Genomic DNA, 24,414 nt, shown 5'->3' on the forward strand with positions numbered 1-24,414 from the left:
ATAGCCAGTATTTGGACACAGGCTGATGATCAATGGTTGTGCCATTATTCTATAGTTATTGATGTTTAAGGTGGTGCTTCAACCCAAATGCTCTAAAGTTTCCTGTGACTTTCCATGTAAAGAGAGAACCATGCAGCTCATGGATTTGAGGTTCTATGGATGTTTTGTTGCTTTGCTGTTTGTTTACTATTTAACAAAATGTATAGTTCAGACAACTAGTAGTTTCTGAAAGTACCACAGTTAACTAAAGTTAACTTTTGAATTTTCAAATTATTATTATGATCTTTCTTTTTAAGTGTGTATTTTTGAAGTGTATTTGTTCTTGGTGAGCTGAAAAATCAGGTTTTCAATATTCCAGATTGTGGGACGAGCTGAAACTGGTGCTTCTGGCTCAGTGCAGCCCACTGCAATCCATGAAGGAATGCACCAGCAAGCCCCCATGATGCCTGGGCACCTACAGGAAGGCTTTGGCTGCGTGGTCACCAACCGATTTGACCAACAATTTGACAATGATTCAGACCCTTTCCAGGTACTGAAAGCATGAGAGAACAAGAAAAAAGAAGCCTGTAGGGGCAGTGTTGGTGGCCCTAGGGTGAAGGGCATGCAGCTCAGACCAGAGTCCAGACCAACTGCAACTCATGGGCAAACAGTTGCGTATAAAGTCCAAGAAAGACCACAAGAACCCACTGCTCCCGAGCATCATCCTGGCTGACAAAAAGAAGGAGATGCAGCCTCCGGTGGTGCTTAAGAAAGAAGGAATATACCACAATTTCTTTATCCATTCTTCGCCTGAGGGACATCTGGATTGTTTCCAGATTCTGGCTATTATGAATAAGGTTGCTATGAACATATTTGATCAAATGTCCTTGTTGTGTAGTGTAGCATATTTTGGATATATGCGTATGCATTGTATAGCTGGGTCTTGAGGTAGAACAATTTCCAGTTTTCTGAAAAATTGCCAGATTGATTTCAAAATTGGTTGTTCAAGTCTGCACTCCCATCAACAATGGAGGAGTGAGTGTTCCCTTTCTCCACATCCTTGCTAACATTTGCAGATGTTAGGAGAGTGAGGGCTCCACTTTCTGAGGATTAGGGGAGGGAGGGAGAGGGTATAAAGGAGGGAGGTAGGACCAGGAGGTGACAAGGGAGGGGCTACATTCAGGGTGTGAAGGGAGCAAATTGAAAAGAAAAAGAAGAAAAGAAAAAAAGGAAATAGCATTTAGGATGAGACTGTAGAACACAACTTAGAAAAAGGAGTATAAACATGTTACTGAAGTACAGATGTGTTATTTCTGGGAATTGTGTTTCTACATCCAGTTAAATCACACTAAATATGATCAGCCCAATCTGTAGAGATCAGTAAAGCCCTTAATGAGTATTCACGTGACTCAGAATTACCTCTACACTAGGACATATTCTTGTGTCTCATTTCCTTTTAAGTGTACTTTAAAGCTTTTAGATCATCCAAATGTAAAAAAAAAAAAATACTCTAGAAAATCTAGTTACCAGAAATTGTATGTGTTTTTACTTTAAGCTGTCATTCCATGATGCCAAGAAGGCAGCAAGATCTGCTGTTAAAACTTTCTTCTAGTGGAAGACATTAAGTCTTCTATGTCCTTTTCTACTCTACTGGTTTGCTCTAGCTACACATCTGGAACAGCAGTTGTAATTAAAAAAAAAACCCTCCTAATTAAACTTATGATAATTCACTCATTCTGAAAGGCCCATCTGTCTCTGGGTCTGGTCAAATAAGACACCTAAATGAGCTGTCATGTAAATCATTGCTCTGTCTGTAGATGGTGGCACTTACCTCTTTGACTTTTAAAGTGGGACACAGTTGCTTTTATTTAGAATCTCCTCATAACTTATGAGCTGCAGTAGCTTTGTCCTTCCGATAATAACTCTGACCCAAGGTTCTGTCACAAAACAGATTCTGACAAATATTTGCAATACTTCTGTCCTCTCGGGAAATGGTGCAAGAGGGATGCTAAACATCTCAGTGACACCATCTCAGGCATGAACATAGACTAGAAGTGTAGTTTTATTTGATCTTCAAAACCTCTTAACAGTTACTCAGGAATTATGCTGATTTAGAGTTTGAGTTCAGTGGGAACCTTGTCTCTACCTTCTGGAGAAGAGTGTGAGATACATGCTTAGTCTTTATGTGGAGGAGTTTCATTACAGAATCTTTCTTCATGAGTACCCAGCATTGTCTTAATACAAGGGTAACGTTGTATAAGAGATAATTCTAATTCGGTGAGAAGATATGACTCTATTAAAGTGACTCACTTCGGAATGCTTCACACCTCAGTTGAATATTTTTACCTGTTATATATTATGTGTAAAGTCACATGATCAAAAATATAGATATTTACATTGTTACACATTATATAGTAAAGTGACAGTCAGAACCTTATCTAAAAGTTTTCTGAGAGTACCAGCAGGAAAATATAGTGGCAGTCATGGTGTTCTGCTGCCTGATGGCTTTGCCACATGACCCTTGTCCCTTAGATTAATGCCTCTCTCATAAGTTTCTAGCAGGGACCTTTTTTTTTTTTTGTTGTTGTTGTTCACTGAAATGGACAATTCGAAGGTTATGGGTTGCCAGAAGCACATTACATGACAGTATTAACTACCATGTCTTATTGTAATTACCTATCACAGACATGGTTGTGGATTAAAAAGACACTGGAAAAGTAGACTAGATGCCAAATGACCATAAAGAAGGTGTGTTAATTACGGCAGCTGTGACTGGGTTGCTAATAACAACCCAGGCCAAAAATAGATTCTGACAGCAACTATATTAAACAAACATGGATTCTGACAGCAACTATATTAAACAAACACTTGACGCTCATCTATTCTAGTTCTTTGTTCTTCATATGGTATTAATTTGTCATGCATAATGACCTAAGATAGCTAAGAGTTTCCCTGTGTGAGGGTTCATCAACAGGCAGGATAAAACGGGGTGTTCCGTGACAGGACCGGCCTGTGTGGCCATGGTGCTTTTGTGTCTGTGGCTTTTCATGAATGTTTTGTCAGCACAGAAGGCAGTATTGTCTCCTTCTCAACAGCTGTCATGGCGGCTTCACTGGCAGAGATTGTTCAGGAAGTCCAGCCCTGAGAGACTAGAAGGTTCTCATGACATTCATTCTCTATCCTTTCTACCACAGTTTGGCATTTTAGTTCTATTTTATCTTTTTTAAATTTTTTAGCTAATAGAAGAAAACTTTCCAGTTCATCTGTCTCCCATTGATGAGTTATTGAATACAATGAAATGAGGAAGCTGAATCACGAACAAATCTGTGAGAGGCTGTTAGTCTTTCCCGGAAGGTTTTTGGTTTCTACTGACGGTGCTTTTCCTGGGGTTACAAGGCAGAATGACAGCAGTCGGTGGTGTATGAGGAATGGTCTTCTTTCTCTGCGTTCCCTACATTCCTAGTTTCGGAGATAAATCTTTCACTTGTTGGTAATGCTATTACATTTTGGGTTCAATGCTGGTGAGTAAGTAATCTAATGCATAACACGAAGATTGTTTTAGATAAAAAGGCTAAGATGTGAAGTAACAGATGGGAAAATCATCTGTATGATTTGCTGGTTAGACTTCATTGCATTCACGAGATGCCTTAGTCAGTTTGTTCTGTTCCATTCAAAACAAATGAATGTTTACTTCCCAGAGATGACTAGACTTTCACTTAGTGACAAAGACGACATTGTGATAGCTTCTCTGCGTATTTGTTTTGTTCATTTGCATTAATTTTAATTGAGGCAGTGATTACTGAATTACGTCCTTTACCAAAATATCCTTCCAGTAATCAGAAGTTTACATTTTCCAGTTATTACCAGGTTCTTCAGCACCAAATCGTGGTAGACATTTGGAGTTATAAAATATATGCCATATAATGGAATTATAATTCTGGATTGCCAAACATTATCTGTGATGACATACTGCTTGAAGAAAGTTCATTTTACTATAAATGAGCAAACACTGGTGTGAAATAAATCTCTGTTTCAGATTTCAAATACACTTGTTTGCAGTATTACACCTAAGGGTAAGAAATAAGCGAGGTAAATGAATTTGTGTATGCCCCGTGATTTTCTAGAGGTTTTATAATTAAGACTATAAAACATTGCCTTTAGCGAACAGCTATTGTGGGAATTCTTTCATGCAGCCTTAATGCACAGCAACCCCATTTTGTTTGTCTTGATTTCCTCTGACAACAATTGCAACTGTCTGCTGAGAGGAGGCACAATGTAATTTTTATATAAAATTGTTTGCAAGGAAGGCATACTACCAGGGTTAGCTTACCCAGACTTGCTTGAGAAAAAATAAGTATGTTTTATGGATTCTAAAGTAAAGATACCTTCATAGACCAGAGCAAATGCATTCAGTTGATTTGAATGGAACCGCTGAGACCCTGATGACTACTGGCTAGAGTCTTCTGTTGTTACAGATTATATTAAAATGTTCATACAATTTAAGCCATGTGAGTGCATTTAGTTAAATGTATAAATTATAGACATATCTATCAATCCCTTTATACTTTATCACTTATTGGTCCCTGTCTATATTATTTTTATCTGGAAGACAGTCTGTGTTAAAGTTTCATCCTACTTTGACCCAGCCTCCCGGGGTTCGACTAACGCTCAGGAGGGGAATTCTCCCATATAGGGACAGAACACAAGACACGAAGGAGAGCAAGTCTTTGATCAAGCTCTCAAATTTTATTTTTCAGGTAGAAGGTTTTATAAGGCAGGGGGCAGGGAAGCATATTGCTATGGCAACCCAGCTGCAGGCTATCTCAAGATTTGAGGAATTCCAGGCAGGTCACAACCTTCTGCCATACCGAATATTTTGCTATCTTTATATAATCTAACTGCTAAACTACAACAGGGTGGCTCCGTCTAAATCTTATCTTTAGTCTAACTGCCGAACCACGACGGGGTTAGCTGGTTTCTGGTAAATGACAGACTGCTGGAGAAATAGGAACCTAGCCTCTGACAAGATGGTTGGAGATTGGCCGTGTGGCCTGTCCCCAACACTACGTCTGTTTTAATACAATTTATCTAACCATGATGTGGTATTGGGGCCAGATATCCACCCTAGGCCATGTGCTTCCCACTCAATATCTTCCTTCCTTTTTGTCTTTCCCTTCCTTTTGGCATTTATATATTGCAATTTCTTAGTATTCATTCCCGTGACTTCCATTCAACACCACTCATACTTTGGTGATTTTTTATCTAGACTCCTAGCCATGGCTGTCACATGTCTCTATGATGATCATCAAATTAATGCCATTAAGCCAATTCTTTGTAGATGCCTGTATTTAACTGTTTAGCACAGCTATTCAAATTTCAATGTGCTTGACAGATGCTGTAGTATGTTTTCTTTCTAGACATAAACACTTTAGTTTCATATATTTATTTCCAGTTTTGACAAAAATTAATCCGCAATTTATTTTTCAGTCTATTACCTCAGTTTCCTTTGGTAGAAGGCTCTCTGATTGTCTTCTGATCTTTTCGGTTGGTATATAATAAGGACTGCTTAGTTTTAAATGATTATTTTTGCCCTCCAACCTTTCTCTTTTGGAATCTCTCCATCTCAACATATCCCAACTTGCTAAATATAAATAGTCAAGACTTGCCCACATAGAATAGTCATTTCTAAGACGTTTATAAAAGCTGGTATAGCCCACTGAGTGGATTGTTGTGTCACTCATATTTGTGCCTCCTTCTTCTTTATAAACAAAAACAAAACAAAACAGTCCCCCACAAAAAAAACAAAAATCAAACCCCTAGTTCTGAATCTTATATGTTTTTACTTCATTATCTACATAAGCCATCTTTGTTTCTGCTCCTTATTATGCTAAGGTATTTCTGAAATTTTCCTTCTACTAACTGTCAGTAAATTGTGTTTCCAAGTTTTAAAATATTAACCTAACTGAGGGTAGTCTGGCTACAAAATTTTGAATTCCAAAACATCAGGGATCCACTATAAATAATCACAAACTCAGAGATCCAGAGTAACACCAAGTAGCAGTCATGTGGGTCAGAAGTCCATTCGCAGGCTATATAGTTTATTCAGAATATCATGTGACTGGAAGCAAGATGTTGGTAGTCATGATGGTCTTTGGTATTTGAGTTTTTCCTACAAACTAATGGAGATTTTTGGGAACTTCTTCAATTTCTACCTATAATTATAAGACTAAGTTACACTCAAACAATCCCTTGCAATTTGTAGAAAATGTTCTAACTGGGAACATTTTCTGTATATATTTCTAATCTCCTTGGTAGATACACTGCCCTTAGTGAAAGATCTTGGTAAGCTTTTTGGGTTATTGTTTCTTCAGACTATCAGACCTCTGTAACTTCATGGAATCTGTTTTCCTTCTATGGCCAGTGGAAAGAATTGGATAACTTAAAATATTTTGTAGAATAAAACATTAAATATTGTTAAGAAATCCAGCCACCTCCCCAATGCTGGCAATTGTACCTTCTTCCACCCCTCTTGGTAGTTCAATAACTTACCTTCACTTGAGCTTCATTCAAGGAAAGCACAGAAAACAGTGTTGCTAACTGTAACAATAATCCATGACTACATTCACGTTAGGAGTTGTCCATATTTGGATATTCATATCACCTCTAATTTGTACTTAAGTTGGAGGAAATATACTATCTTAGCATTTCCTTTATAGAATATTGGTTACCAGCTTTCTGCAACACCCCAGGAGAAATATTTGTGTATTAGAAGCTTATCTGAGAATATTATTCCAAGAAGCAAGAGTGGATGAAAGAAATCAAAGATACATTTTGGTGCTCAATAGTTTGAATTTGCAAGAGTTGTAAGATACAGAGGGACAAAAAAAAAAAAAAAAAAAAAAAAAAAAAAAGAAAAAAAAGAAAAAAAAAAAGAAACATTTATTCATTAATTCCTGTCTGCACTCAACAAGGGTGATGTAATGAGTGTGGGTACTCTCATCTCTTTGTTGAATGTATATAAGTATTAAATAGTTTCCCCTAATGTCTTATATTGTGCGTCAGAGAACTAACTGGGTAAAAGAATGCTGTGTGTGACATGGCATTGAGGCAAAACACCATTACACAAGGAAGCCAGGGCACTGGAAGGAGCCTTTTCACAGTAGCAGGGCTGTGGAAACAGGAAGTGCAAACAGGAAGTGGCAGGGAGAGTGGAAGTAGTATAGATAAGCTAATTTTTACATTTCTATCTTTATATTCGAGGAAACAGACACAAAGAAAGTGAACAACTGGACCAAAGTTACACAGAAAATGACAGGAAACACTTTCATGTTAATTATCCCATTAATATAGACCTATTTGACAGCTGTTAGATCATCTTGTCTTCTCAATAAGTGAAGATGCTGCTATTTCCTTATATAAATTATTCATGAACTTATTGATCATACACTGATGGTAGATTTGTGTGCTTTCAGGGCCTGTCTGGCCATTTGCCGAGACATTCTGATGCTTGATGTGCAGGGAATAAAGGATATTAAGAATTGATGTAATATAGAATAATAATTTTCTGTTCATCTAGTTACATAAACACCAATAATGTTACTGAAACCATTTTCAAAGCTGTGAATGAAGTTACTCAGAAAACAAGTTCCTAGTTTGCAGTTTTTATCTTTAGAAGACAAAGTGATGTTACAGTGACACTTGGTGCTGCTGCCTCCAGCGTCTGCAGTGGAATGATGCAGGGGTTATGATCCCAAGCTCCAGTTTTTATATGAACGCTCTGCTCGTCAACTCTTTTCTAGTCCAGTGTATGGGGTTGCATTTGCTGTGTCTAGCTGTGAGGCAGGGCAGTGCATCTAGGCAGTTAAAGTTCACAGAACTTAGGGCGTAGTTTCACTTTGTGCCCTTATGTCCCTAAGTGGGGATGGTTCAGTTGACAGCCTCAGGAATGAGAAAAATCAGAAACTTGGCAGTACCTCAAGAGCTAACATGGCTTTACAGCTGTGCCTCCTTGGGCTGAAGGAAACAGATGTTAACAGACTCAAACCGTGTCAGTCATTCCTGGAATGCGATATTTTAGCTAGATGACTCTTTTGCTAAGATGATCCCTGTATGAAGTGGGGCAAAGATGCATACTTAATTCAAGGAATCACTTTATCTAATAATCTATCTACTCAGATTATCATCTTACTTGATATATAAGGCCCATTTTTATTACCCCACACTATACTCTGCTCTCAAAGTGTGTCACAATAGCTACAAAGTTAGGTGAAGTCCTTGCAAATAAAAGTTGATAAAACTGTGGCACAGTGTAGCAATACAAAATATAAGGGGAATGGTAAAATGTTCTTCATATAAAAAGTAGAGCAAGCAATGTATGCATGCTGTACAGAATACACTTTGGATTACCTTCCTGATATTTAAGATTAATACTTTTAATTATATTCCAGTGCTTAAAAAGCAATAAAATCATTTAGAACAATAGATTTTAAGAAATTACATAGCAATAACTGCCAAAGTATATTTTCATAGCCAACAGTTTCAGCAGCTACTGGAAATCTATTGGAAATGAAAATTTGCAGATATTTCCTCAATGAACTGTAATTTTATGACAAGACACATGCTCCACCACAGAATACTTTCATATACTTAAATTTTGAAGAACACTGGTATGCAGTGAAAGAACCATGTATTACAACTGAGTTATTCATTCTACTTCTAAAAGAAATTGATAACGATACAAAAAAAACAAAACAAAACAAAACACAAAAACCAAGAACAAGTGGACATTTACAGGTATAACAAGCAGTTTTTTCCCCCTGAGGAACTGAATAGTGTTCACAAATGAAAATAGAGAAAATGTTGTTAGGTATTTTAAAATCTAAGATGCAAAATTCGTTAAAAATTTAAAACTATTTTATTTTATGAATAGTAATATTTTACATGATAAATAATGCTATTGTGGGGGTTATATACCTTAAAATGTAAAATGGAAAACACTTCAGGTTTTGTAACCAAAATCAAAATTTAAAAGCCCATATTTATAGTATGAGGAGAATACTATGGTGTGAGAATGTAGTCTGAGATATACAGTATGAGATATATAGTATGAGATATATAGTATGAGATAGATATATAGTATGAGATATATATATAGTATGAGATATATAGTATGAGATATACAGTATGAGATATATAGTATGAGATATACAGTATGGGATATACAGTATGAGATATACAGTATGAGGAGGGAGACTATTTGTCATGCAAGCGTGTGGTTCTGAGCTGGCTCCTCAGCACTTACACTAAACACCAGCTTAATTGAAAACTTGTAATCCAAGGACTGGGAAAGCACTCAGGCGAACTCCCTGGGTCTCACTGTCAAACCATCCCAGCTTAACTGGTGAGTCTCAGGTACCAGTGATAACTCTTATCAAAAATACCAGAAATGCCCAAAGATTTCATAACACAGTAAAATAAACTCTCAGTGTTAGTGGTTCAAACCTCCAAGTAAAGTGACGTAGATGAGTAGATTAGAAGAATCTATCTTTTTGAACGCATACACCAAGAGCTATACCTCATGACCAATAATAGGCACTACCTTCAGGTCAAAGGGTGCAAAATGTATTCCAAGCAAATGGAAACAAGAGAAAAGTGGCCATATCCATAAGAAAGATGCATGGTCTTTTCAGTTGTCAGTGGAAATTGCTTCAAATTAGACAACATATTAGTTTATGAAGCAAAACTCAGAAGATAGGGAAAAAAGAACAGAAAGTATGCAAATTCATGAAAACTAAACAGCACTCTACTGAAATACACTTGGGTGATGAAAGAAAAATTTTTTAAAAAGTCATTCATGGACTTCTTTAGCTACAGTATCTCTTAGGATTGCTTGGATTTTCTTAGGATATCTAGCTCTTTGTCAAATTTCTCATCCCTATAAATTGTCTCAGTAATTTTATTGTCTATTCTTATTCTCTCATATCTCAGTAACTTTTCTTAAAATCATTATTTCAAACTTTTTCACCTCCAAATATTACAGACTATTTCCATTGTTTCTGCTTGATGTCCACAACTAGACAGTAAGATGCTGTTTCTGAAGACATCACTTACCCTTGGGTAGGAGGATCACACAAACAGTGAGGAAAGGACCACCAAAGTCTAAGTAAACCAGAAAGCAACATTACTCACAGCAGGAGGAAGCTTCTGGCTCCTAGGACTATATAGCCAGACTCAGATTTCAGAACTGCAATGCCAAGGAAAGTGAGTGAGCCCTTTCTAAAGTGAAAATCTTTGAGTGGATGTTAGCATCTGTCCTTAAGTACTGGGCTTGTTCAGGGCTAGGAAGTGCACCAGGGCCGGGAAGTCCACCAAGGATGGGAAGTGCACCAAGGATGGGAAGTGCACCAGGGTAGGGGCTCCCAGCACATGGGAGAGGCCATTGTGATAGCAGAGCAGTGAGGGCAGGAAGGCTTTGATCTTTAGGGCTTGGGAGGGTGCGTGGGAAGTGCACCAGGGCTCCTGGCATGGAGACACATGACTCCCTTCGCTACTTGAGTCACAGAACACGGAGGAATAAAGCTAGCATTGGCCTGGAAGCTTCATCCCTGCTGGATAGCTCTCATAGTGTTGGCAAGTTCTATACATGTTACCAGAGGAGAAAAGTAGTCTTGTCACCATTCTTAGCCAGGTGCGAAGATCTGGGATGCATAATAATGACTGGCCTGGCAAGACGTGTGCAGTGAGACTTAAACATTAATCAAACCAATCAAAAGGAGTTTTTTCTTTTCTTCCCATGATGTTCTTGCTACTGTTGCCACAGTGCATATGGTAGCTTTTGTTCTCATTTAATAATTTTTTATTTTTTAAATAATTTACTCAGACTACATCTCAATTGTTATGCCCACCCTTGTATCTCCGTGTTTCCCCTCCTTTCCTCTTTCATCCTATCCCCCTCCTCTAGACCTCCGACAGAACAGCACCTCCTCCCCCACCATATGACCACAGCCTATCAGGTCTCATCAGGATAGCCTGCTTCCTCTTCCTCTGAGTGCCACCAGGCCTCCTTAAAAACAAGGAAATCTTAAAATTTGCAGGCAAATAGATGGAGCTAGAAATGATCATCCTGAGTGAGGTAACCCAGACCTAGAAAGACACACACGGCATGTACTCACCTATAATTGGACGCTAGCCCACCATGGATGTCCCCTGAGAGTCTTCTCTCAGTGGGGGATTTGGACAGATGCTGGGACTCACTACTGGGACCCCAGGTGAGAGTGATAGGAAGAACGGGGAGATAGCAGGAGCCAGAGGGTTCAGGAACCCTACAAGAAGACCATCAAGGCTGGCGGATCTGGACCCAGGTGAGCCTGCAGAAACTGCTGTACAAGGACAATGCAAGCAGCAAACCTAGACCCCCCTATTCAGATCTAGCCAGTGGACAGCACGTTCTCCAAGGTTGTGGGGAGAGCAAGGACTGACTCTGACATGAGCTCTGGTGCCCCCCATTTGACCATGTGGTAGCTCCTATAGTAGCAGATATCCACATATCTTTTTCTAAGGTTCAGTGTTGGTCCTTCATTGTGGAGGTAATGCCAGGCATGGCTATTCAGCCACCTTGCTGATGTCACTTTTTGCTAATTTAAAATCTAATACTAAGAATTCATCAATAAGTCTTATGTGGAGTAGGATTTCAATATACTTTACAATAGCAAAAATGTATTATTATAATACATAAACACTTCAACATTTCATGCAAAACATACACAACTCTGATTTATGCAATTTATTATTGTAAGGCTAGATCTTCTCTTGCCATACTCATTTGTATGTATCAATCTCTAATCAATAATTCGTTCTCTATTTTTCTTCATTTTCCAACATCCTTTATCAGGTTCAGATAGCAACATGGGCATTTCCTGACAACCAGTTAATTTAATTAATTTCCATGAGTTTAACAAACAGCAAATGTACAGAAAGGAGTTATATATTAGATTTAATGAGAGCATATGTTTAAAATGACAAAATTCTCACACTTATTAGCTATGTGGTCTTCATTAAGGTTGTCAGTTTCTACTTCTTACATTTATAATATGATCACAGAATTGAGTGAAATACATCACATAATAAATGTCCATTAAAGATAATTAAAATAACACCAGACAATAGACATCTGTGCATTAAATTATTCTTAATTGATAGGATAGCTGAGATGTTACTGGAGGGCCAGAGGGTGAGGAAAACAGGGTACCATATCTTCTAAGGTGATGCCGCTCACTAAACTTGAAGGAGGTGGAACTTCTCCATTTTATTTTCTTTACTGTACCAAGTATTTCACAGTTAAAAAAAATAGAGTGGTTCGAAGAAGAAATTGTTTTATTTTAAGGCTGAGATTACAGATCCTTTTTGATTCTGAGAACCAGGAAGTAAATAATGAAGTAATTTTGAACAGTAGCACTTTTACAAACAAAGTCATAGTTTTAACTATGATAAGTTTGTTTCAAAGACTTTGTCTTTATTACTTTATTTCCGTTTTAAAAATTGTGTGCCTAAGAACAGCATATGCTTGCTTTAATTACATTTGTAGAATGGAATAAACAAAGAGAAAACATACTATTTTAGTGTTATTAAATATATATGTTGTTTTCTTTGGCTGTGTTTATATCATGGGTATTGCTTAGAATTTGGCATCTATTGGGATGCCATGAAGAGTATGTGCTTTGCCTGCATATGTAGTCTTTATTTCTTGTAATGATGCATTTAATATTTTTAGTTGAATTATATTTCTATGTTCTAAATTGATGGACTCAGAAGCTGCTTAAATCATAATCATTTAAATACTTATTACAATTCCATAATATTTATGGCACATGCAGCCTACTTGAATTTTCTTAACATTTTATTTCAATTGGAAGAGTAATTTTCATAATGACTTAGAATCATGCTAAGAGTTTCGGACATTTGATTTCTCTTTATGATTGCTTCAATTGTTTTCTTGCTAATGAGCTATTAAGTGCATGGAAGACTGTTGTCTTTTTATTGTGGTTGAAAAATGATCTCACCTATTTATATGCTTTTTTCCATTTTTAAAGAGTAGCTTCAAATATTATTTAACATGTAATTGACAGTAATAACTTAGTGATTTTACTTAAAAAATTTTCTTAAAGAAATAAAATTCTGATGAGGTAAATAACCTTCTTAAGGAACCTTAAAAGTCATGTAAAAGCATTAACTTCAGGGGCTGAAGGGCGCAGTGTTTGCACTGGCTGCTTTACCAGAGGACTCAGGGTTGGTCCCCAGCATCCACGCCATAGCTTAGAGCCTTCTGAACTTCAATTTCAAGGGAATATAATCCCAATGGCACTGCATACATACAGAAAAATAGCTGTAAACACACACACACATTTTAACTTTACATAAGTATTATTAAAATGCCTATCCTACCAAAAACAATCTACAGATTCAATGCAAGCCCAATCTTTCTTCACAGACATAGAGGAATCTCTCAGTGTTTGTTTGGAAACAGAAAGGATAAAGGAAAGCCAAAGTATTCCTTAAAAAAGAGAAGAATAACAGGAAGTATCAATACACCTGATTTCAAATTACATGACAAAGCTATAGTGATAAATCAGAGTGGCTCTGCAGCAGAAACAGATACGTGGATCAATGGACTACAATATAGGACCTTGCTACAACTCCATGCAACTATAGCTGCCTTATCTGTAACAAAGATATGAACTGTGGAAAAAACAGCATCTTCAACAAATGGTGCTGGAAAATAAAGCACAGATTTTATTTGCAGAAAAAGATGAAACTATATCCTTACCTCTCATAATCTCATAATGTAAGACTATGGCAAATCTATCACAGACCTCTCAGCACAAGACCTGATACACTGAAACTGCTAGAGGAAAACCAGGAAGAGTGCTGTGACTTACTGCCACAAGCATGGCCACTCTGAATAGCACCCCAGAAACTCAGGAATGAAAACTAACAATGGACAAATGGAATCCCATGAAAGTTACACGTTTCCACAAAGCAAGGTAAACTTCCACTCCAGTGAAGTTGCAGTGCATAGAATTCCACAACTTCTTTGTCAGCTTATATCTACATAGACTATGCAAAGAACTAAAAAACTAAACACCGGGAAAATGAACAGGTTAATTAAAAACTGGGATATGGGGGAGAGCTGGAGAGATGGCTCAGCAGTTAAGAGCACTGGCTGCTCTTCCAAAGGTCCTGAGTTCAATTCCCAGCAACAGCAGGGTGGTTCACAACCATCTATAATCTGATCTGATGTCCTCTTCTGACTTGCAAGTGTACATGCAGACAGAACATTGTATAAATAATAATAAATAAATAAATACTTAAAAAAAAGAACGGGAGGGATGAAGTGGGGAGGCGAGGAGGGAAAGATGGCCCATAAAGACTTTAAAAGTGGGGCTGGAGAGATGGCTCATAGTTTAAGAACACTGTCTGTTGTTCCAAAGGTCCTGAGTTAAATTCCCAGCAACCACATGGTGGCTTACAAACCATCTCTAATGAGATCTGGTGCCCTCTTCTGGCCCACAGGCACACGTATGGGCAGAATACCATGTAAATAATGAATAAATCTAAAAAAAATAAAGACTTTAAAAGTGTTCAGAATTGGCTACATCTGAACAGGGGTCTAGGTCCTCTGCGTGATTTGTCCTCGGTTGGTGCAACGGTTTGTGTAGCACCTGCTATGTCCGGATCCACAGGCCTTGATGGTTTTCTTGTGGAGTTCCTGACCTCTCCTGGCCCTTTCACCCTCCCACTCTTCCCTACAATTCACTCTCAGTGCTCAGCCAGCTTAGAGGTACCCTGTGGAGGGGAAATGCGGAGAGGAGGATGGGGGTGTGAGGGGGTGAGGTAGGGAAGGTAAGAGAGAGGGCATAAAGATCAGGATGTAGGGTGTGAATAAGTTACAATAAATAAAATATATTTTAAAAATAAAATAGATTTGCAAAAAACGTGTTCAAAAATCTTTACTTAGTGCAGATAACCACATCGCCTAGTTTGGATGTTGGTCTGGATGTGGCAATAGGTGTCCTTTATACACTGTTGCTGAGAGTGTAAACCAGTACAGAACATTGGCAAATTAGTGTAGATTTTTCTCAAACATCTAGAAATCAGTTCTTAATAAAATTCAGTTAAACTACTCTGGAGCACATGCCTAAGAAATTTTATATATGTTAACTGTGAAGATTCTTGCATATCCGTGGTCATTGACAACTCACAGTAGCAAGAAAATGAAATTAACCTAGTGGTTCATAAACTGATAGATGGGTAATGAAAATGTGATGCATCAGCACAATGGAATTTTAATCAGCTGGAAGCACAAGGGGCTCTTGGGGCAGAAGGGTTCTAGGCAGTTGGTGGCTGCCCTGGGAAAGAGCATCACTTGTCTTTGGAGGTGTGAGCACTTGGAGATTCCCAATGCCTCATTGTTCCTGCATCTTTTTGTATACAGACAGCATTGGCAGGGAGGAAAACAAACAAACAAAAAACTAGTAACTTTAGTTTACTAATTTCTAAATTTAAACTATCTTTCTATATTATTTATGGAAAAGCATATTAACCTTTATTTTCTTAACATTTAAAAAAAATTCTCGGTATAATTAAAACCAGAATGCCTACAGACCTCTGCCCGTGGGTGTATAAGGTGCGAACAGTACCTCAGACTATCACTGTTTTTCTCTGAAAAAAATCTGAGCTCAAACTGTGGCAGGAAATCTCTGCAGAAAGTTCATTTGCTAGACTTTAAACTTTTCTGATAGATATACGACTTTGCCTTCCTTAAACTAAAAATAGCACATGATGCCATTCATCACAGTAGTATTTTATTTTCTCCAAGATATATTGACTTAGAAAATTGATCAATTCACAAATTAGAAAGAAACAAGTGATGGGAATATAGTAAAGGTTTTGCTGATAGTAATGCTGTTGTTTTATTTTTAATGGCAGAGATTAATTAAAAGCACAACTCCTCCCATTAGGTTGTAAGACTGGGTCTTCGATGTATCTGAATTTTCATGAGTGAAAGTAATTAGAGACAACTCCCTATGATAACATTTCTAATAATTAGCAGCGGGCCATCTATCAATAGACACGAAGTGAGGGAGCAACGGTTCTTTTAAACACAGATATCAGTGCAGAAAATCTAACTGTGGCCGGATTCTTTCATAAGTTACAAGGTGTTGAACTTTTGCAGCCACCAAATGTTTTTCCAGTGGGTTTCAGTGTGTTAATTGGATTATGGAAGGTTTTTGAGACAGTTATTTTTCAACACTAAAGATGTGCTCTAGAAGGCCATACCAACCTCTCCATAAATCCACATCCTAATACCACGCTGCTTTTCTTCAACAACCGCGCGACAGATAATACTGTCTGTCATTTATAATTTAGTTGCATTTCTCTGGATGGTGCACTCCAATGAAACACTCCTTTAGCTCTCCGGGGGATGTGATAGCCTAAACCACTCTGCATGACCAATTCATTGGGAAGAGAATATGAGAGGCAGCAGAGGCTTCAGAACCAAAGTGGAATATGTGATCACACATTACCCATGGTAATATATTTTGATGGTCTGTGGACACCTTCAGTTTACTGGAAAATGGAAAATGCTCTCTGCCATAGTAGGCCACAACAAAGCATGTTATCTCTGAAAACAATGACCAACTTTATGGTTCAGCAAGAGCTAGAATACGGGTGAGTGAACATGGTGGGAAGACTTTCTTCCGTGGTGAAGGCCTCTGTAAATGGTGCCACATGCCACTGGGACACAAAGTTCTGGCTTCTATCTCTTGGTTTACTTCCTCTTCTACCCCAAATGTATTGATCACCACTGCTACTATGTTTCCCAAGGAAGAAAGTGGCCTTGGGGAGTTATATATATGGTGGCTAACACAATCAAGAAGAACACAAGTTTGTCTTCTCATTTGAATGCCAAAATATTAGACAGTGAATTATTATCTTGACATACTGAAAATATTGCAGGTATTCTATATGTCTGCTTTTCCCTCCCATCTTTTCACCCCTACTTCAGCACTGTCATGTTTCATTTAGAAATATATCCATATGTCCAATCTTTTAAATTGCCCATCAAGTTGATGGAATGGAAGTGATGAACATCGGGCATTTGGTAGCATTCATTCACTGCTGTGTTTCCAGTACTTGAGACTGTTACGGTGAATTCAGTTAACTGTTAGTGAAAGTTGGCTATACTTGAAACATATTTTTATGAATCTATTTAAAATTGCATTCTGTTGCCATTTGTAATGTTTGTGGTATGAAATGTTTATGAATATATCTAATTTTGTATCCAGCTATAAGTTTAGGGCGTTTTCACTAGGAATATATTTTAAAGCAATGCTATTAAAATATGTTTAAATACTTTAATGAATTAAAATTTTATACTTAAATTGCCAACTTCTCTGAGAAAATCTTATCCTACATCATGGCAGTGTCTGTTTTGGGAGGAAATGTAATATAGAAAACAGATGGAAATATCTTCTACAAATCCTTAAGATAATAATACTAACATTTTTCTTTGCTTTCATATTTCTAGTTCACTAGTGGAGTAACTGAATCAATATTAATTAAATGGTTCATAGCTTGTGGATATTTTAAGTATACATGCCTTTAATGAATGAAGAACTACCTTCATATAAAGCTTGAAGTCCATCTAGTAACAGAAATAAATCCAATGTGAGTAATGCTGTAAAAGATAGAATCAATTAGGTATTAGGGGTTTTGACTTTGCTACACAGTATTGGCTATTTGTCTGCACAGGCCAGATATCATTATATCATCTGAGTTCTTACTGAAATCATAATCATTCTGTCTTGGAAAAAAATTGAATAAAAGTAAATTAGTTTTTACCTTTACATACTAAGATAAACAATTTAAACATATTCAATACTTCATTAACACTTAGGGTATATGAGATAGCTTTATACCCATCAACAGGTACATTTACTGTTATTTGAAAACAAAGGCATAGTTTTGGGCGATAGTTGAAAGAGTGAAAATAATAATGGTGCCACCATTAATTATAGTAGTTTAACCATTTTTTACTGTACTTTTTTCAGTTTTTATTTGAACTTAGATGTAGTTTTCAGATGTTTCCATTGAGTCTCTCGATCAAAATGTCAGACTTGAGGAGATGGCTCAGTCAATAAAGTGCTTACCATGTGTGCAGGAGCAGCCAAATACACATCACCAGCAGCTATGTTAGCTGGGACTAGTGACAGGAAGAATACTCCGAGAGCACAGATTGGAGCATCCCTGGACTGCCGAGGGTAACTATGCTTGCAGAACTGGTGGGATCCTTAACAGTGAGAGAATATATCTCAAAAGTAAAATGGAAACAAATAAAAGAGATGACCTGAGGTTAACCTCAGGCTCTGCGGAGGTCAACTCATCCGTGCATTCCTGCACACCCTCACATAAACACAGATATTAGTAACACACACACACACACACACACACACACACACACACACACACACACACACACACACACTCCTGATATCCTTTGCTGATACACTTTCAACAGCATATAATTTGTATAATTTGGATTGTCTTAATTATATCAACCAACTTAATTTGTTTATATGTTTGAATTATTTTGAATACTCTTTCTTTTTTCCTTTAGGGTTAATAATTTCAAAATAAAATCTCCATTCATGGTTATTTTAGTGGTATTTAGGGGTGACTGCAGGCAAGTGCACATGCAAACCCTCTCACACTTACTAGGCTGGACTTTAATCTTCATAATACCATAACCGCGTGGAGAACATTACTCTCCATTAATGTCCCACAGCATTTTCATGTCCTCAGAATGAAGGGAAGGGAAGGAGCTTGAAGCGTTCTGACCTGAAATGTGCTTTCCTCCACTGCACACTTGGTAAGAGGAGTTATGTCATCAGTTAGTGAAGGATCTATTTGACCGAGGACTCCACACACTTATTCTGGGAAGAGAGCAGTGGAGTTAGAGGACCACAAGAAGTGAGGGTGGCTGGTGAGGAAAACTTTTGGTAGCCGCCATGAGTGTGAACATGTTCCGAGGCAGATCAGGTTTCATAAGTCAGTTCTTTGGTTTTGTTGTAGTTGTTGTTGTTTTGTTTTGTATGTAAGTTACACATAATGTTCCAGAAGCATCTTTTAAAGTTATCAACAGTGAAGTGGTTATTTCACTCTTCTCAAAGATCTTTAGAGTGTGGCTTTGTTGGGATTAGACCCCATGTTTTTCCATTTTCACTACTTCGTTGAGAAATCCTCACATTTTTAAATAATACCCTTGCTTCCTCCAAAACAAATTCTAGAAAATGTGTTAGCAACACATATAAGCACATGTGTGCACTGCAGCTGTGAAAATATAAACTAAAATTCAGGACATACTTTAAACATCTAGGGGAAAGACCCATTTGACCCTGTTAAAGCTCTAGACCAATTTGGTGGATGTATACATGTTTTTGTTTTGATCACAAGTATGACATGTGAAACACACTTGTCCAGTAGAAGAGGAACTGCTTCTTGGGAGGGAATGGTCTTTACCAGCTGATAAACATTCTAGTCCGGACTCTGAGAGAAGATATATATAAGCCCCAAACCTTTTCATTTTTTAAATTTTTGTTTTGCTTTGGTTTTTGCATCATTTGGCTGTTCATCACTCCACTTCTAGATGCTCCTAGAGAGAAATGCTACAGAGAACACTTGGAGTTTCTGGGTTCCAGCTGCTGCTCTGGGTCCCAGATATTGCTGTTGTGGTCACTTTTACTGAATTTCTGGTTTGCTGTTTAACTGGTCTGCTGGAACCCTGATGATGAACAGTCTAGTTCGCCCAAGGAATTGAGTCTCAAAACATCTACTTCTTCTATCCCCACTCACCTTTTCTCTTTCCTATTTATAGTACTTGGGTTGTCAGGGAGGTGTAGGCATTAAAGATCCCCAGATAAAGTAGGATTGTAGAAGACTGAAGCCTACATACCAAATCTTAATTTTTAGGTAAAGGGAGCAGGATCACTGTGACAATCGTACAGTAAAAAGGAAAAACAGATGTGTTTCTGGATGGCGTGGTGAGTTCACAGCACTCAGATTGTATCTTATCGCAGTAATTACAATGGCTTAAAATGGCAGAGCGTTATTTTACAATAATGGAGGTGAGAGGCTAGAGCTCAGGTGATGTGGCAGGAGGAGGCACAGGTCCTCTGATGCAGTAGGGATCTGTTTACTTGTGGTCCCCAGCATCTCGAGCCAGCACACTTTTCAGTCTGTGCTCTTCAGGGCTGTCTATAACCGCCTCTCCATCTACCGATGCAGATCTTCCTTACTATCCTGGGATCATGTGATAATCCAGGATGATCTCTGTGTTTCGCAATTCTTAATTTATTCATTTTTAAATACTTTTTGAACAATTATACTTTAACCAATTTAAATCTTAAGGCTTATTCAGGGAATGTAATTTTATTCAACACAGACATAAAAATGATGAACTGTTTTATCCCGAGGGATTTTACATGAGTCTATATTAAACATTTGACACATTATATTCCATTTAATCTATTCAGACATTTTCTCACTTCTTTACTCTTCTGTGAAATTGTCAAATGGAAACAAGAAAAAGGCAGGGAGGGAGAGGGTTAAGGAAATGAGGAGAAATATTACTGCTGTGCTAGGGTGGGGTAATCCCAATTGTGGTAACACGACACCATAGACACCATAGACTGAGTCACTTATTAAAAAATATTTCTTCATATTTTTGGATGCTTTCTAATACAAAACCAAACAGTGGAAGGCAAAAGAAAAAGAAAGAGAGCCTAAAGTCCTTTTAGAAAGCCTGAACCACAATCCTTTATAGCCCATTCAACTCACATACTCACTTTTAATATTGTCCCCTTGGAGATTAAACGTCAACATGAGTTTTGAAATGGTTACGGGCACTAAAAATTATTTTTAAAAGGAGTATAGGACAGTTTGAATTATAAACCTCTGTGACTTGTGTTGAGTTTTATGAAATTAATTGATACAGATTTATAAAAGCCTATGTTCTAAGGTCATAGTACCCTAAAATTCTGTTTATTTATGATAGGCTTATATTTAGTATTTTTAATTAAGTGCTAAAATATACAAATATTAAAATTTATTGTATTAGGTACACTCTCAGAAAATGAATTATAAAATTAAACATCTGAGAATTGTATAAAAAGAACAGTAAGCATTAAATACAGTATCACCATAAAAGACTTCATAGATTTGTGGATTTAACTTAATTTAAACATGAGTAGTAAATGTACATATATTTCAGCATGATACGGAAGATGATTAGAGAACCACAGATTATTCAGGAATAATGATGACTCTTACAGTAAATCATAAGGTACTTATTGACTAGAGTATTTCATTTATAAAGTCATTACAGGATCTCATTAAATATGATGGGCAGTAGCCTCTGCTGCCTGATGATGTGGCAAACATAAAAATGTGGATGGAGATGAAATCAATATTCAGAAGTAGGTCTTTGAATCAAGGATTCTTTCTCACAAATAAACACATAACATTTTTAATTAAGCACGATGAAAACCTAATTATTGAATGGGCTGTAAGGTGTTTTCAACATTCACAGTTAAGCTGAAAATTTTGTAACATGAAATTCCATTTGTAAATGACAATAGATTAAGTTGAGAATATTTATCTTGGTTGTAGAAGCAATCCACAGTGCTATAGTTTACCTATAGAGTTATGCATGTGGCTCAGCCATGTGTGCACACAAAAACACTGAAGCAGGAAGCCAAAACTCCTGTTTGATTCAACTAAGCAGATACACACGCTAGAAACTGGGGAGCATGTTAGTCCACCATCATCTGATGTTCACATGGTCAGCAGCTAAAGTAAATGCACCTCTTTCTCTTTGTACTATCTTCTCCAAATAAAGTTCATATAAATAATTTTTGAGTTATTCATAATGTTTATGTAACATTTAGCTACTCAAAATGATCAAAATAAAAGTTTTTACAGTGAGATGGATATGAAATCCACTTGGCTAAACAAGCGAACTAGTGAAGTTCTACTTTTGACACATAGTTCCTCAGAGACGAGACCAATAAAACATCCAAACTTCTGTCAACACAGAAAGCTATGTCTATGTTGTGCGTCCCCGAGATATTCCCCATAGGGTTGGTTTGTGGTCTGAGATGTTAAGTTCCACTCTTTGTGACACCAAGTCATTTGGAATATGCTCTTAATTCATTTACTTTGTCATTTATTTTCCTCTCAGCAATTAGGAGATTGTTGTAGAGTTTAAGAAACATTCCTTCTCTACATATTTTCTTTCTACCATAAGATATCTTATGCATTGATATTTATTTTCTCTGTTACTTAATCTCCAGTAACATTCACTTTAATGTAACATGGGTGTGTATGTATGTACGTGTGTGATTTTTCAATTTTGTGTATCCTTATACAATATATAGCTTTCATTCTACCATTTTCTACTTTCCTCTTATGTAATTGTAATACATTTAATAACTCTTGTATATTTTAGATTACTACTTCTTCAAATTTGTCAGTTTAGTGATCCTATGCATTTTATGCCTTTCACATATGTTTTAAGCTACTGATATGTGTTACTAGCATGTTATTTCATAATTTACTTAACTACAGTTTTATTTATTACCCTTTAAATTAATTTGAAATTTTGGAGTACTTTTTATAAAATTCATATTGCCAAAAATTGCCTTTTATTCTTCAATAAAAATATTTGACTTCTGATTATATTTTGAATTTTCTATTTACTTTTCTCACTGTTTACTGTTCTTTCAATAGTAAGATTGAATACTGTTCTCTCAATAGTCAATTGAGTTGACTATTACCTTGTTTTCAGTTATTTGATTTTTTTAATTAGAAGCTAATTATATCTGTAAGCATTATATCAAAATAAAATATATTTTATTTTATGGTAAAATAGTAGTGAGAAATTATGATTTTTTCTTTGATTTCTTATTTAATAAAATTTGAATTATTGATTTACTAAGTAATTAGTCCTTGAATTTTACTTATTCTGAGAAGGGCTTATTTTCTGCTTGACAGCTTTTCCGTCTAGGCTCGTCCTTCACCATGTGCGTCAGGGCGGCTGTGGTATTGCTAACTCTCTCGGATTTATTGCGTGCTGGTTGTCTTAGTTTCATTTCCAGTTGTAATGATAAAAGATCCTGACAAAGGCCGTTTGTAGGGAAAAGGATTTCCGTTGGCTCGAGTATTCTCCATTATAGCAGGGAAATCAGGGGCTTTAGAGAATTGGCCTCATTATGTCTGCATTCTAGAGCCAAGAGCAATTAGTTAACACGTGAGAGTGCGGAGATGGCTTTATCTTCTCGTACACAACCCACAATCCTTTGCGCAGGACATGATCCCACCACAGTAAACCACCCTTCCTAGACAGACTCAGGATTGTCCCACAGGAGTACCCATAGGACAGACATATGAACATTTTCTCACTGGGCCTCCCTTCTTGGTGATCATACTTTGTACAAAGTCGACAGTGAACAGGCGGTCTAAACGCAACCCCATGAAGCTCCTCTTACGTCGGTTTTGGCTTGATGACCTAATACCATTTCATCCAATCCCCGTTACTTTGAGGTTAGAATTTGAACAGGTGAGTTTCTGGGAAACAAAACCATTTTACCATAACATATTATATTGGCAGAACAAAACCTATGAGGAGTGAGAAAAGCTGTACTACTAATACTTAACCTCTTACTACAGTTAGTACAAAAGCTCGGATGTTTCCCTGCTCATTATGGACCATTTGTGTTACCCTCTCGTGTGTGTGTGTGTGTGTGTGTGTGTGTGTGTGTGTGTGTGTGTGTGTGTGTGTGTGTGTGTGTGTGTGAATATAAAATATTCTTAACAGGACCATGTATTAAACATGCAGTCAGTAGGTGGTTCAAGGTCGCAGAACCTTTAAGAATCGGGCTTAACCTTTATTTATGAGGAAGTGGGGTTTAAGAACATGCTTTTGATAGTTACCACTGGACTCTGTTCCTCTTTTTACTTTGCTTCCTGGCAACCATGAGCTGAAAAGCTTCCCTCTCTCCACGTGCTTGCCACTCCATAGTGGATGGATTCAAGTAAGCATGGTCTGACTTCATGAGGCGAAATAAAACACTTATCATAAAGTTGTTTTCTCAGGTTGTTGGTCACAGTGATGCTAAACTTATGAGCGTACTAATGTGGTTTATTGAATTGATTTTCCTTCCCGTCATTTGCAATTATCACTCTTTTAACATATGCTTAATTGCCATGCAGAAACGTTTCAATCATCTAATTGGGTAGAGCTTCTTAAAGAAATATATAATCATGATAAAAGAGAAGCCAGAATAATTGATTCAGATAACTTGAGTGACAGCCTCATTA

Source organism: Acomys minous (assembly GCF_964271855.1).
Source record: "Acomys minous genome assembly, chromosome: 10".
NCBI classification, from domain to species: Eukaryota; Metazoa; Chordata; class Mammalia; order Rodentia; family Muridae; genus Acomys; species Acomys minous.